The sequence below is a fragment of the Cataglyphis hispanica genome, chromosome 18, assembly GCF_021464435.1.
Source record: "Cataglyphis hispanica isolate Lineage 1 chromosome 18, ULB_Chis1_1.0, whole genome shotgun sequence".
NCBI lineage: Eukaryota > Metazoa > Arthropoda > Insecta > Hymenoptera > Formicidae > Cataglyphis > Cataglyphis hispanica.
In genome coordinates, this window is record NC_065971.1 from 3,608,173 (window position 1) to 3,622,417 (window position 14,245).

Below are 14,245 nucleotides of genomic sequence, written 5' to 3' on the forward strand. Positions count from 1 at the left end.
AAAAAATGTACGATCGTACCATCGATGATCAATGTTGTCTCGCAGAATAACTAGCGCGTATTTTGACAGTGTGCTTTCGGGACTATTCTCCCCTTCTGCGTGCTCGGCGGATCGAGCCGAAGATACTCGAGCGTTCACGAACGCAGGATAATACTGACAGTCAGCGCGACGAATACTTCTTGGCAGAGAGAGGATCCACTATTTTTACAAATATAATCGTTTCCACAAATTTGTAATCTATCCAAGTTACGGAATCGGCTAATTCTGTCACGATAAATCACCGTTCTTTTCTAAATTATAGTATCACGCGCCTATTATGAGGAATGAATATTTGTTTTAGCAGAATTAGATGCTGGCCGACATAGCAAACGATTGCCTAGTAATCCCATTTAATGAGACACGATTCTTTTGCTCGCCGTTTGCCGTCGGACGGTATTGGCGGGCAGCACAAGATCTTTCGGTTAATCGTGAGAAGAAAGCCACGTTGGCATAAGAATAAGAAATATTTGAAATCTTTTTATTTTATTTTAAATATGTTAAAGGCATGTATAATAACTAAGCGATAAATTCAAAATGGAAATTGCCGTGAAGTTTCTAATTTCCTCGTGCCTAAGAGGTTTTAATATTTATTTTAAGTTTTATAAATGGGGAAATTCTTCTCCATTTTTTATTACTTCGGATGAGATGCAGTAAAATTCATGCACACATCCGTATGTATGTAATACAAAACATACCATGCTATACACACACACATACACACACATACGTTAATCATTGACGGTAATTCTATGGAATTATTCTTGCGAGAGATGACAATACTATCAAAGTCTAGAAATTTTAATAATGTATATAAAAATATATGTCAAAGTAAAAATATTGAATTGACGTTTTAATGACTTAATGAGGATTCGTTTGAGATGAAGTCCATGAGTATGTCCATGAGAGGTGATTACCGACCAAATAAAAATCTATCAACGGCGACAAAACGTAGGACATGGGCGATCAATTTTTTTTTCTTTTTTTCATAATTTCATCGGCGTTTTACGCCAGGCGCCAACGATAGAGCTTTGAATGAACCGAACAGCTGACTCCGCGTAGGAATTGGGTCGCGAACGTGCGGTTTCGAACTTTGAATGGTATTCGGCGTTCGGTGAGTAATAGCGACAGGAGGCGGTTGCAGGAGGACGAGGAGGAGGGTGGTCGGCCTGTCACCGACATCACTCAGTGTCTCCCTCCTGGCGTTCACTTCGCTCGATTTTATGACTCTCTCATCCCGCACTTCCCTTTTCCTACCCCCTTGGCTCCCCCGTCGTCGCCGTCGACCTCCTCCTCCCTCCCTCCCTCCCCGCCCCGGTGCTCGTCCTCGCGCGTCTACAGTCGTCGTGCGCGTTTACACGCCGCGTTCCGCATAATATCGCAAATTGACACATCCACGTTCAGCAACCATCGATCGACGTGGCGGCGTCGAACTGGACGCCGTCAACGATGCGGATAATGAATTCCGGATCTCCAAATTTACGTTGGACGCGTCTTTCTTATTACATAGAAATGCTAAGACAGGACGTGTGCCTGTATCCCGTATATGATAAATTCATAATATTGTGGATTAATCGAGTACAGAAACAATAATCAATTATAAGATTTAATTAATATTTATTTAATTAAATGTAAACATATCAAATAAATTAAAATTGTATAATTAAAATTCTGCATACTAATGAATAAAATTTATCATGCGTTAAACTACGAGACATTCTTAAAGATTTTGTTGAGAGTTTAAAGGTTAACTTTCTATTTTCACATCAAGATTCCAAGCTTTCTTTGCTTAACCACGTACAAACTTTGATAAGCAACTAAAGAGAACGAGTCACATTTGTCAATAATAGTGACGAAGTCAAAATACAAAAAAAAAAGAATACTTTTAAATTTCATAATTAAAACACACTACAATACACTAAAGTATACTGGATTGGATTACGAATTACAAATACAAAAATAATTTAGAAAACACAATTATTATTTCAAGTATAAAAATTGCGAAAAAATTGTTTAATAAGTTTCGCTTGAAGTAGTTCAGACGTAGTAGAATTTAATGGTCTTATACAAAACTAAAATCATTCTTATCGGAATGTTTGCAATGTAAAATATTCAACGAGCGAATCGATCCGGAAGTATCGATGTGTGCTTATGTCAGAACGCGTCGAATCATGTTCGTCCGAATCGAATTGAGAAAGAAATGGCATGTTCACCAAATCAAATACACTCTTTCATGTTCTTCTACTGAAAACGCCATTATTCGTTTTAATTCCTAAGTTTGCAGAAAGTTGTAAGAAACGGACTATAGAGAATACCCCGGAGGTCTTTGTTACTTTACCATAAATTTTGCCAACAAAATGAAATAACTGTGTTAACATATCTATCAATACAATAAAAGAAGAAAACTTTGTTTTCTCTCTCTCTCCCTCTTTTTCTTTCTTTCTGTTTCTCGATCAACGAGCCACGAGCTTTTAAATTCCTCGTGACGCCAAAAAATGATTGATTCTTACGTAAACCTCCTGCCTGTCTGTGAATTATCTAAGTGGCTCCGCGAAAAATTCGATAAACGTTGACGGAGCCGGGGAAGCTGCCACCCTCGCTACTTTTCTGTGGGTTTACGATCACGTGCTTTACAACTACAATTTGAGATTTATGAGATAAAGCGCAGGAAGTTACTTATAAAGAATATAAAATGTCTGTAACTAAGAATATGATCAACAATTATATTAAAAAGTTATAATTTAAAAATATAATTAATTAAAAATATAGTTATCATCTTTATTATTTGTTGAGAGAAATAAGCGTGTAATTTATTTCTTTATTTATTTCGCTATTGTCTGTGTATATAAAAGCGTTATATAAAAGACGATCGAAAGGTCGATTACCTTCATATCACAACTAAATAAAGGCGACGCGGTCGCGGTTCGGTTATAAACTTTGACAAGACACTAGTCGTATTCTCGATATAGTTAAAACTACGCAAATTCTGAAAGCATGTTTAAGAAAATGGAATTATATAAGGAATTTTTTGGACAACATGCATTGATACGCCGAGACAGATGACACAATAGTTTGTCTAATCTAAACGCGTTTACATTCAATAATTCTACGAAACACTGTTTTTCTTTCGGAAATGAGGGGAGAGACGTAATATTGTCAAAGTCTGTACACAGTCAACTAGATAAGCAAAACAAAACATATACATATGTGTGCGATGTACGCCGATAATTTGTATTTTGTAGAAGGTGGTCTTGTGATGCGAGGCATCTTTACTCGCAAGTTTTATTTGAACATTGACTAAAATTTTATGATACGTACAAGTCATTTTGCACTCGATTTATACATGTAAGAAACAGAAGCAAAGTTTTTACAAAAGTAAAATCTAAAGGCGTAAGCTTTAGTCTAATATCTCCTGATTACAAGACCATTGTTCGAAATCGTTTATCTTATCGAAGCACATATGGATTATTTTCTAGAAATTGTCTCCGTGAATCTACCTCTGATTTGTTCGGACGAGAATGAATGGAGATAAGAATGAGAGCGAGAACGATAACAGATTTTTTTCCATTTAACTGTAATCTAAATCTTTTCGAAGAATTTAAAAAAAAAGCGAGACATAAGAGGAAAGATATAAAGACGAAATAACATTACAAGTCTTACAGCTTAGATTTTTATAAAAATAAAATATCTACCAAAATTCAAAGTGAAAGGAACAAAACATATAAAAAGATTGAATGTTCTTAATTTTCTTAAAACGAGAAAAAATAAAACAGAATTAACAATAACTTTATACACGAATATCTCGTACAATCAATGACATAATATTTCATATTTTTCGTTTACACGAGCGATGATGTGTTTCAGAATAGTTGTGATATATTATACAGACGACAAATATTTTTTTTTAACAGAGTACAAAATATCGTAACGAAAAGATTCGTTAGCGTGCGAAAAATCCTCGACACGCTGTTATTATCGATTCCGCGAAATGCAACACTAATCCGATTAAGACTCTCGAATTATCGAATTCCCCGAATTCGCATCCTTAATCGTATGGATGTTTTTCGTGGAACCACGGATAAGGAACACTCTCTCTGGCACTTTCGCATGTTTACGTTAGTCCTTAGAGGGGCGGGCAATGAATTCCGGCGATCCTGCGTGCATCCACGTGTTCTCTCGTGTCTCGTGTGAGCGTTCGCCACTCGATTTAGAATAACCGGTCGTGAGAAAAAGAAATCTGTTAACCCGCAACGATCCGCTTTGAACTATTCGCGGTAAAGAATGAGAATATCTTATTCGTCACATGGCGCGCGAATTGCGCAAAGTTGCTTCGTGCGATCGCTCGCGGAGATCACGCAAATTATACGAGTGAGACAGCTATTTTTTGGGGGAAAGTGAAAATTTATATTGCGGCTTACCTAACGCTACTTACTTTGTACGGAAAGAATAAAAAATCTTGTTAATCTATCAATTCGATAATAAAATAGCGGATATTATTCAGTACCCGAGAAAAAACGGACTTGTGTGATTATACATATAAGAGATATACATATGTGCTCATACATTAAATCCGAAACTTGGCGGCGATTGTATATGCGCATATACAATCGCGTCAAATTTCGTATATGATTATAATACATATATGGCTATATACGATCTTGTCGTATATTTTGTCTCGAATATTAATTTAAAAAATTGAACATGTATCCATCAATTTGTTGAATTTCTATTAAAATATACGAAAACGTCACAAATGTAAAAATACAATTTATCTGTTGTACGCAACAGCAATTTTTATCTTCTAGACTTAGCTAGGATGACAGTTAGATAACGATACGTGATTAATATATGCCACCAGATTAAACTATTGGATTACTTCGATTGTATTAATTCCAAACTATGCGATTTATCGTCGAGCTCGCTCGAGGACTAACAGGAAGATCGCGGCCAAGTCGGGATCGCAAGGCGAGGAAGGCGGCTAGGTACCTACGCGTGTATCTACGGTGCGCGACGCATTATAACAGACTAAGGGTGGATAACCCGTGATCGATCACCCCGGTGAATGCGACACCCCTACATACGCACATCCGCGCCCCATTAAACCGGTAGTCCGCCCTTGCGAGCTATGGCGCGCGCACCTATCGTGCCGAGTAGCAAGGGCAGCAAGGCCCTTCCTTTCCCTCTGCGAGATCGCATCGCACGTTGCGCGATCGGGGAAAACTCTCCTCTTCTATTCCGAAAATGAAATAATCGCGCCGGCGATATATGAGAGTCGCGATCGAAACTGCACACTTTGTGCCGCAGGTAAAATCAATCATTTTTCGAAAATACTTGTTCCCAAGAATAAAAGTCTTCCTGAAAATTTGAAGAAAAATGAAGATACGTGGAAATCATGTTTCTACCGTACATCAATAATTTTTTTCGACACATTTTGAAAAGAGTTAGAAATATTTTTTGACTTAATCAAAATTTTTTTATCTGAATTCATTAAATATTTAGAAAGTCATTTTTTCGATTATGTAATTTTAAAAGTTAGGTAGGTTTACACAATATATGTATAATATATACATGTATATGCGCGCGCGAGGATTTTTGCAACAAGGTATGTCTGACCGAGACGATAATCGCCGATGGAAGCGATAGAAATCCAATGTAGATATCGAATGATCGTCGGTGCCTGGGAACGATACCTTTTATGAGGAGATTGAGCGAATCTGAACGAGAGAGAGAGCCGTGCGAGAAGCATTCGCTCTCGTCATGTTAGCGATAATAGTGATAGACAGGCAACGAAGTTACGTGGGCGTCTTAGCGACGTGCGAGTTCTGCGCGCGGCATAAATTACCATCCGAAATGAAGGTGGAAATCTGATCTCGTCATTAAGCGCCGCTAACCCCGCTTATGAAACTGAAATTCTCGTTGCGCCGTCGTGTTTGTTGTAATCGTGTGCCGAGTGCGAAAGTAAGCATGATAAGCGAATAGGATAAACGGTGATCTCTGGAAAAGGAATTGAAATAAGCTGTTCGAAGAAATATTATATTTATGTATGTGTATTATACATAATATATATGTGTAGACTATTTTTTTCTATTCTTCTTATATAATGATATTATATAAAATTTTATAGAATGAAGAGATACTATATAATATAAAATTAAAATTAACCAATCGCGAATATGTTGATTCATTCCAGGCATTATCAAGTTAAAATTGAGAAACTAGTACGGTAATATATTTACCATACATAATATTTGCTTTATTAAGTTGAATCGAAAAAATTATGCCAATTTTTTACTGCACATCAAATTGATGCGCACGGGCGATTGTATATGTTTTTTATTCATTATAATAAATTAATCGTCAGATGTGATTATTCTTTCGTCGAAAAAATTTGATAAAGGCAAAAATTTCGGCTTTTTGCTTATTGCACGTGCTAAAAAATTTCCAGATGCTAGCAGCTTTCATGATACATGCTTCTATACTTTTCGCTGTGTCATAATGACGTATACATGCATTTTTATTATTGTACAACATTTCTCTCGTCAGAAAGATTATAGGCAAAGACAAAAATTTTATACGGCCTTTTGTTATTGCATATGCTAAAAAATTTCCAGATATTGGTAATTTTTAAGACACATTCTTCTATATTTTCCGCTGCGTCATAATGACACGCAAGCATTTTTATTTTTAAAGTTTTGCGATGAGATGCTTGATTGTTCGATCAAAAATAATAAAGACATAATGGCGTTTGTAAAGAGAATATCTCGCTTATATTATTCCGAAAATGCGCGGTCAAAGATATATCGATAGCGACACGCGTTCAGAATCACGACCAAAAATTAACGCGTATGAGCCGATTAATTTAATCCAGAAGAGCATGTATGCGAGGATCAAGAATCGTTTCGGTAGAAAATACCAAGAAATTGTCCTTGTCGTACAAAGAAAAAGACATTTGCGTATTTTTACAAGTACCAAATGATAGACTGCTGCGACCTTTTCCAAAAAAAACAGTAACAAAGGTAATGTAGTTAAAGAGAGCAACTATCAAAGAAAGCAAATTTCTTCCTGCTCCAACTTTAGAAAGGTGGCAAATATGTTAACTCAACGAAATTCTTTTTGTGCACGATCCTTTTCATTAGTCACATTTTTCATGGACGCATTTCAAAGGTTAAACTTCCTTGAAGTAAATTTTCGTATAGATTTGTCCTTGATGAGAAATAAAACATTTGGCCATAAGAAAACAAAATCACGATTTTGCCAGAATGAAGCAAATGACGACAATGACCGGAACGGATATTTCGATCGGGTAAAAGGACGAGAGGACTACAGAATATCCTCCGACAAATTCCAGTGTGACTAAACCCTTACAGATGACTGGCAGGCCGGTTGCGCGCGAGATACTAGAGGGTTGGGGTCGTCGAGGGTATCAGGGAGGATCTCTCCTCCTTCCTTCCCCTTGTAACAAGGCGACCCAGGCGGGCCAAGGCGAGAGATCGACGCGACGGTGAGCAACAGTGAACAAGATGGAAAGGGGGAGTCGACTCGAGATGATGCATCGTGCCTAGCGACCGGTCACCGAAAAGCCTACTGCACCGGCTGCATTCATGTCAAAGATGTTGGTATCGGCAAGCCCAGAGTTAATTTGATGTAAGAGCTTTATGGCCTGGCAATTGTACGCAAGATAAGTCATTTGAAATTCTGTGTGACTAGAAGCCAAGCTGTACAATTTTTTTTACAAACGCAAGTTTTTCTCTTGCGTTAACACAAAGTTTTATGCATTGCAAGATTAACCGCGGCTATAAATTATCGCGCTAGAATCGCACGGCATCGCTTGGTAACTAACAGAATCTCATCCTCGTTTTTGCCTCCAATTATACGATCGCATCCTGAAAATAGCGGGACGAAATCAAACGGAAGATTCGTTAACTCGCGAGAATACGTGCGAGCGGTACCTTTTGATTTACAACGAAGAATGACAGATGATTGTTCCGCGAATACGAGTTACTGTTTGCGCGCACCGCGAGACTCGAATGTCGATGTGTGACTAAAGAATATTCAGTATGCAAACGACGTTCCTCATTATCTTTCTTGTATTGTCAAAATGATTTGGGTAAAAGAACATCATAAAAAGGATATCAGGAAACGGCGAAAGGAGAAAAGAAAGAGAAAAAGGAAAAAGAGAGCTTGTCTTCCCTCGTTTTCTTTCTTCATTTTTTTTTTAGTAACAACAAAACGTTTTCACATGGGACATTATCTCCGTCCACGCAGGCTGGTTAAATACACGCATCGTATAAGACGGAAGTCGTATATTGTCTGAAAAAGCCAAATTGTATGTGCCTAGTTTGATTTCGTGACACGATCACCAACGCATAAATTTCGGATATTCGAACGAGTTTACACATTTCAGAAATATGACTTTACGGACTGCGGAACATCCTACATTCGTCTATTTCGAGCATACTTTAAGACTACTCTTATCTATTTAACGCAATGTCATTTGAAAAGAATTTTATGTTTGTATTGTTAAAAAAAAAGAGAGAAATATGTTTGAAAAGGATGGCATTTATGCAAAAATATTAAAAGAAAAACTAAATGAAAAAATAATTTCCAATCGACATACGCTCTGTCATGAAAATTCCGCATTTGCCGCGAATGGAATTCTTGAGGAAAATAGGGAAGCTTTCAAGAACGAAAAATCGAACTGTGTCGGCCTACATATATGTATGTAAACATACGCACACGCTCGCGTGCCCTTATAATGTTGCCAGGCGATGACACGTCGGGAATCCCCGGCTCAGCCCCGTCGTCACTTGCAAATGCATAGAATTTCTATGCGTTACAAGATGACGGGGAATAACAAACGCGATCTCACTCTTCGAATTTGCAAGACGCATGACGCGTGATTCGCAAGCGCTTGTCGTGCGAAATTATTGCGTGTCGCGTTATCACTTCGACTCAATCGATTCAGATATCAAGCTATATGCATCAAAAAGGTTTTATGTTTCCCCGTTATCTCGTATACCTGTATTAATGTGAAGCGTCGTTAATTTATTCCTTTAAGTAACTTATCTGACAGCTTGTTTCCTTTTGTTGGCAAAATATTAATTTCATTCTGTTTGCCTTATTGCTGCGTCAATGTATAATTTTCTTTTTTTTTGAAGAGAAAATAAGTTTAACATAAAAACTTAAAATTCAATTCGGCATTTTCGGGGCCGTAGGAGCATAAGGTCGATATCGCGATCATGGATCTCGATCTAGAGACCGACGAATTCTCTACAAAAAATACAAACTGCTTCTATTTGAAATCGTTTGACCTGTATTCGTCCACCACTTAGCGTTTCTCTCTCTCTCTCTCTTTTTCTTTTTTCGTCTTGAGGATCTCTCTAAGAAAGACGCGGACTCATCCTGACTGGAGTGCGTGGCGGTTATCGAGAGCAAGCCGGTCCTCCGCTAAACAATCCGACGCGGCATTTACTGATCCATCGATCTGACAGAGTCGTTTGTCGAGAGCGTCCGGCTTGTTCGCCCCCTCTCTCTCTCTCTCTCTTTCTCTCTCTTCCTTTTTCTTTCTCGAGTATACGCGCAGTCGTGACGGCGAAACGTTTCAATCTTACGCTCGCCGTCTCGTTATGGCGTTATTGATTATCCGGCCTGACGCTACGAAATCGAGTCGCGAACGAGTGCGGCGAGGTTAATTACCCGCGATTCGAGACGTGCTTTTCTCTCTCTCTCTCTCTCTCTCTTTCTCTCCGTCTTGGAACAATACTGGAAGAAATAGGTTGAGCGATAAAAGGAATCGTAATTGAGAATATCGTATGGTGTTATTACCCACATAACAATAATTTTCTTCGCGTAAAAACACCGATTGTATGAGAGACGTTAAATGTCCAATTGTCATAAATATCACATATTATATCACTTTAATTTTTTAATAATATAAAATTTCCGTTATAAAGGAATGATAGAAAATTAACTCGCTTTTCAATCCGACAATCATTTTATCAATTAGATGAACGATTCACGAAATAAAGGGCAGCCAAATTTATAAATACAATGCGTACACCGTGTATAAAGTGCACTAATCGTTTACTGAATATTCTTCTCATTATCAGCGTATCTCCAGGACGTTGATCTTTGCCCGGGATGCAAAAAAAATATCGTCATCACGCGGTCGAGTGGGATCCGCAATGAGGGCCTATATCGTATATCGGACTTAAGATGTTATTTCTGTTATTTACGAGATGTCCCGGAACAGGTGACACGCGCCCTATACCTGCTTGCGGGTAAATGGCCGCATAGCCACGATTTATAAAGCTGGAAGTAAAGGAAAGGAAGGAGAGAGAAAGATGGAAAACGGAAGACGAGAAGGGAGAGAGAGAAGAGAAAAAGACCAGGCAAAAAAGAGAAAGAGAGAGAGAGAGAGACGGTACACCCCGTAATTATGCAAGGGTGAGTTATGGCGATACAAGCATCGCGGTTATACGGCAACTGGCCAAAACTGGACTTCGAGCGTTTCGTCTATCGATGACAGCGCATAACGCCTTTCAACATTAGAGAAAAAATGATGACAAATACATTGTCTGTAATTCGTTGAAAATTCTCGTAGCGTCTGTGGTGTTGATTAATCCGTCGTCCGTATATATTTTTTACGCTAAATATGCAAATTACACCTTCTCGTGCATCGCTCGGCGGATTATCGTCGCGGTTGAAACGCAAAGCTGTAATTTAGCTGTATTACGCACTCCACATGCGTAACACTTTGTAATAAAGTACTTATTATTTTTCGTATCGTTTTAGTTAGCAAACGGTGTATTAATAAATAAAACTTTCTACCAGCTTCTTTCTTCGCAGATGCGGTCATTCTCATCGAAATATAATCTCATTATCGGATCTTTAAAATTGCTATTAGAACAATTTTTTTTTTTTTTAAGAAAATATATCTCTTTAGAGGATTAAACGCACATCGCGATTAAGATACAGAGCTTTTTAAAGATACGGCTTTAAAAAGAGTCCGGCACGTTCAATGGCGCAACGGTGATTTGCCAAACGCGTGACGCGATCGCTCTCGAAAATCGCGTTTTTTGCACGGTCCCCGTGACGTATCCGTGACGCGATACTTTGTTTTGACGCGGTCGGACAGGTGAGTTATCTGTCCGCGGTAAGACGATCGTTCTTCTGCGGCGGACACCGACACGCCGGCCAAGTCCTCCTCGAAAAAGATTCATCCGGAGCCGGTGTAAACACAGCCGATAAAACGACGAGAGGAGAGGCCCTAACCGGCGCGGAAGAGTGATGCGCTACGGGAAACCATTCTTTAAAACCTCACACGTCCCGTGCGGCCCTTTCCGGTCGTGGCCCACTTGAACGAGTAAAAACGACTTGGCGGCGAGCTCTCGGAGAAGACGAACTATCGTCCCCGTCCTCGCGACGAACGCGCCGATCTACCTCGAGCCTTTCGCCGCGATCTCATCAATTCCGCCACATTGAAAGATAGTCTCAAATCAGTTATGAGATTATAATTTAATAATAGTAACATGATTTGTAATACATTTTTTTGAAAGAATTGAAAATGTCGATTAAATTAATTGGTACAAAGAGAAAAAATCTTGATATTTTGTATAAGAAACGTGTATATAATGCAAAGACAAAAGACGCTTGTTATAACGCTTATATATTTGCTGAAAATCGGTAATAATAGAGTCAGCGTGATTTGAATTTTCGCACTACCGCGATATTTATCGCCGGTTTAACCTCTCCGTGTTAGCGGATCCGCTGTCAATGTCGGGGAAAAAAAATTGGGCGTCGCGCTCACGGGAGAACCTCTCGAGGGTTCTTCAAGAGGAAGGAGGAGATGATCGGCCATGCCGTCGGGCGACGACACGTTGGACATCAGTCAGTCAAGTCGGAGCAGTCCGTTAGAGTCAGCGGAGGGACGTTCGGTCACACGCGACGGGACATTATCGCATTAAATATCGACAGGCGGCTTTCAGCGACGGCGAGTCGCGCGCTCGGAATCGGGAGAAAAATGCCCGAATCCGTTCTGGCTTTTCTCCGTCTCTCTCTCTCTCTCTCTCTCTCTCTCTTTCCATCTTTCGTCGTTCTCTTTCTCCTTGGCCTTTCCGTCGATTCGTCTGCGCCGCAATCGGTGTGTCCACCCACACCCGCTGTGCTCATAATAGGCTCCGCGAAGCTAAGCCCCTCTAATTCCTCTCCTATCCTCCTCTTAACGTTTTCCCTTCTCTTCGCCACCCCTGCTTCGACTACATGCTGTCTCTCTTTCTCTCTATCTATCTACCTATTTATTTCTCTCTTCTCACCGCGCGCCGACACGCTTTTGAACGCGGTTCCCATAGGTTATTATTAGAATGCCTTACGTTTGTACCCTTGGTCGCGGCCAGGTAGATGGACAGTGCTCCGCCCTACGAGAAAAAGGAGATTGTGTGTGCAGCCTGCAACAACTCCGCTCTTTCTCTCGCCTTCTGTACCTATCTCCCGTCTGTGACTACCTGAGCAGGAATTCCTGGATGAAGGGCGATCTGTGCCGCGCCGCGACGACGATCGTCGCTCGCTGCGCGACGCCCGTCACCAACGCCGAAACATTGTGTCAGAAATTATTTTTAGAGAAACGAGTTTCTCTCTCTCTCGATCGCTATTCGATTCGACGCGTTCGCCTCCTTACTTATCTCCGACTCGGACGCAATTTCGAAAATGCGCAAGACCGACGCACCGATGCGACAGAAATAAATTGCTCTTGTTCGTCAATCGTGCACGATTTTATCGCGTGGCAATTCACGCAGCCGGTATTTTAATAATTATTTAGAAAGACTTTGACAGGTGTCGTATAGGATGCGAATTATTCATCTTGATATTCTCCGGCATAAATTGTTATAAATGTGATTCTAATCGAGCTTTATATGGCTAGGCTCATTTTCTGGCGACAAAAAGAACTCTCCATGTTAAAATGATAACTCGAGTCGCTCTGTGAATATTACCGTTTGGCCATGCGTTAGCACCTGTCACATTCCTCTAAGTAGGTGTGACTGAACGCAGTATAATAATTAATATAATGGAAATTTTTATTAATATAATGGAAAGCCTTTATCATGACATTTCCTACATTTCCTAAATATATTTCGATTTGGAACATAAAAGATAGCCTAATTATTAATTAGATTATTTTTATTCATCGAAATAAAAAACCGATCATTGCAATTCTAAAACTTGAGCAAAAAAAGAAAGATATATGTACATATGTTGCTTCGATAATATTTAGTATATAAATTTATCGCTAAATTTATTACACGATAAATCGCCCGTTACGTTTGATACAAAGAGTTCATTATGTCAGTATTAATGTTACATCCGACAATCCAAACATCAAATTGCATAAGAAGCCGCTAGATTACTTTTGTTGCAAAAAGTCAAAGTTCGAGAACTTTTCGACTACCCGCTCCACGCGTTTAGAGCGAAAATGCTCGGCGATGATAGCATCTAACACGATTCTCTCTTTCTCGTTTTCTTTTTTTAACAGAAAACTGATAGCCAACGATATTTTCATGAAAAGCTCTTCTTTCCACTCTGAATCTCGGTGCCAACTCAGCTATGAGAGCGTAAAAGAAAGATCGGTTGTTTTGAAATCGTATTCTCAGTTTGCAAGTACATATATCGTGCAATATCGATTATGTTTCGCGTATAAAACAGCATAAAGAGGTTACGTTATATACCGCGAAAAATATTTGAGTTGATAAAAAATATTTTCAAGTATAATAAATTTCTCTTACATATATGATAAAAGTTTTCAATATTAAAATACAAACACTTTTTGATTTCTCATATTTTTGTAATACATATATAGATATCAAACTTATTTTATACATAAAAAACATTTCAACATCTTTTTATTAAAAAAAAAAAATTTATTATATTCTTAATTTATATTAATTTTTTGTAAGAAAAATAAGAAAAATAATCAAACTACTGCAATCATCTATACATCATCAGCCGCATTTTTGCTTTATCGATATCGTTTTGGTTTCAGCTAATATCGAATTAAGACTCTATGCTTTAGACTGTGCAGTGGTCAGATTGCCCGATATATTTCACAATGGAACGACTCGAGTACTCGATCATTTCGATTGTTCCGATCCGAGCTGGCCGGATCCGATCGCGTTGCTCCGGGCGCTCGTTAATGCCGCGCGCATAATTCACGCGC

The 14,245-nt window shown here is 39.0% G+C and overlaps 2 protein-coding genes across 3 annotated transcripts in view; both read right to left on the reverse strand.

The window, feature by feature from the left end:
* The window catches only part of LOC126856191 (INO80 complex subunit D), a 424,295-nt gene that overhangs the window by 250,100 nt on the left and 159,950 nt on the right, over nucleotides 1-14,245 (reverse strand). The gene's annotated exons all lie outside the window — the stretch shown is intronic.
* LOC126856199 (homeobox protein homothorax) overlaps nucleotides 1-14,245 on the reverse strand; it is a 203,176-nt gene that overhangs the window by 163,763 nt on the left and 25,168 nt on the right. The window contains exon 1 of one of the 2 annotated variants that reach the window (XM_050604487.1): nucleotides 12,408-12,501. The exons of the other annotated variant lie outside the window; for it this stretch is intronic. The gene's annotated coding sequence lies outside the window, so the exon portion shown is untranslated. Of the gene's footprint in view, nucleotides 1-12,407; nucleotides 12,502-14,245 lie in introns of those variants that run through there. 2 annotated transcript variants of the gene reach the window in all.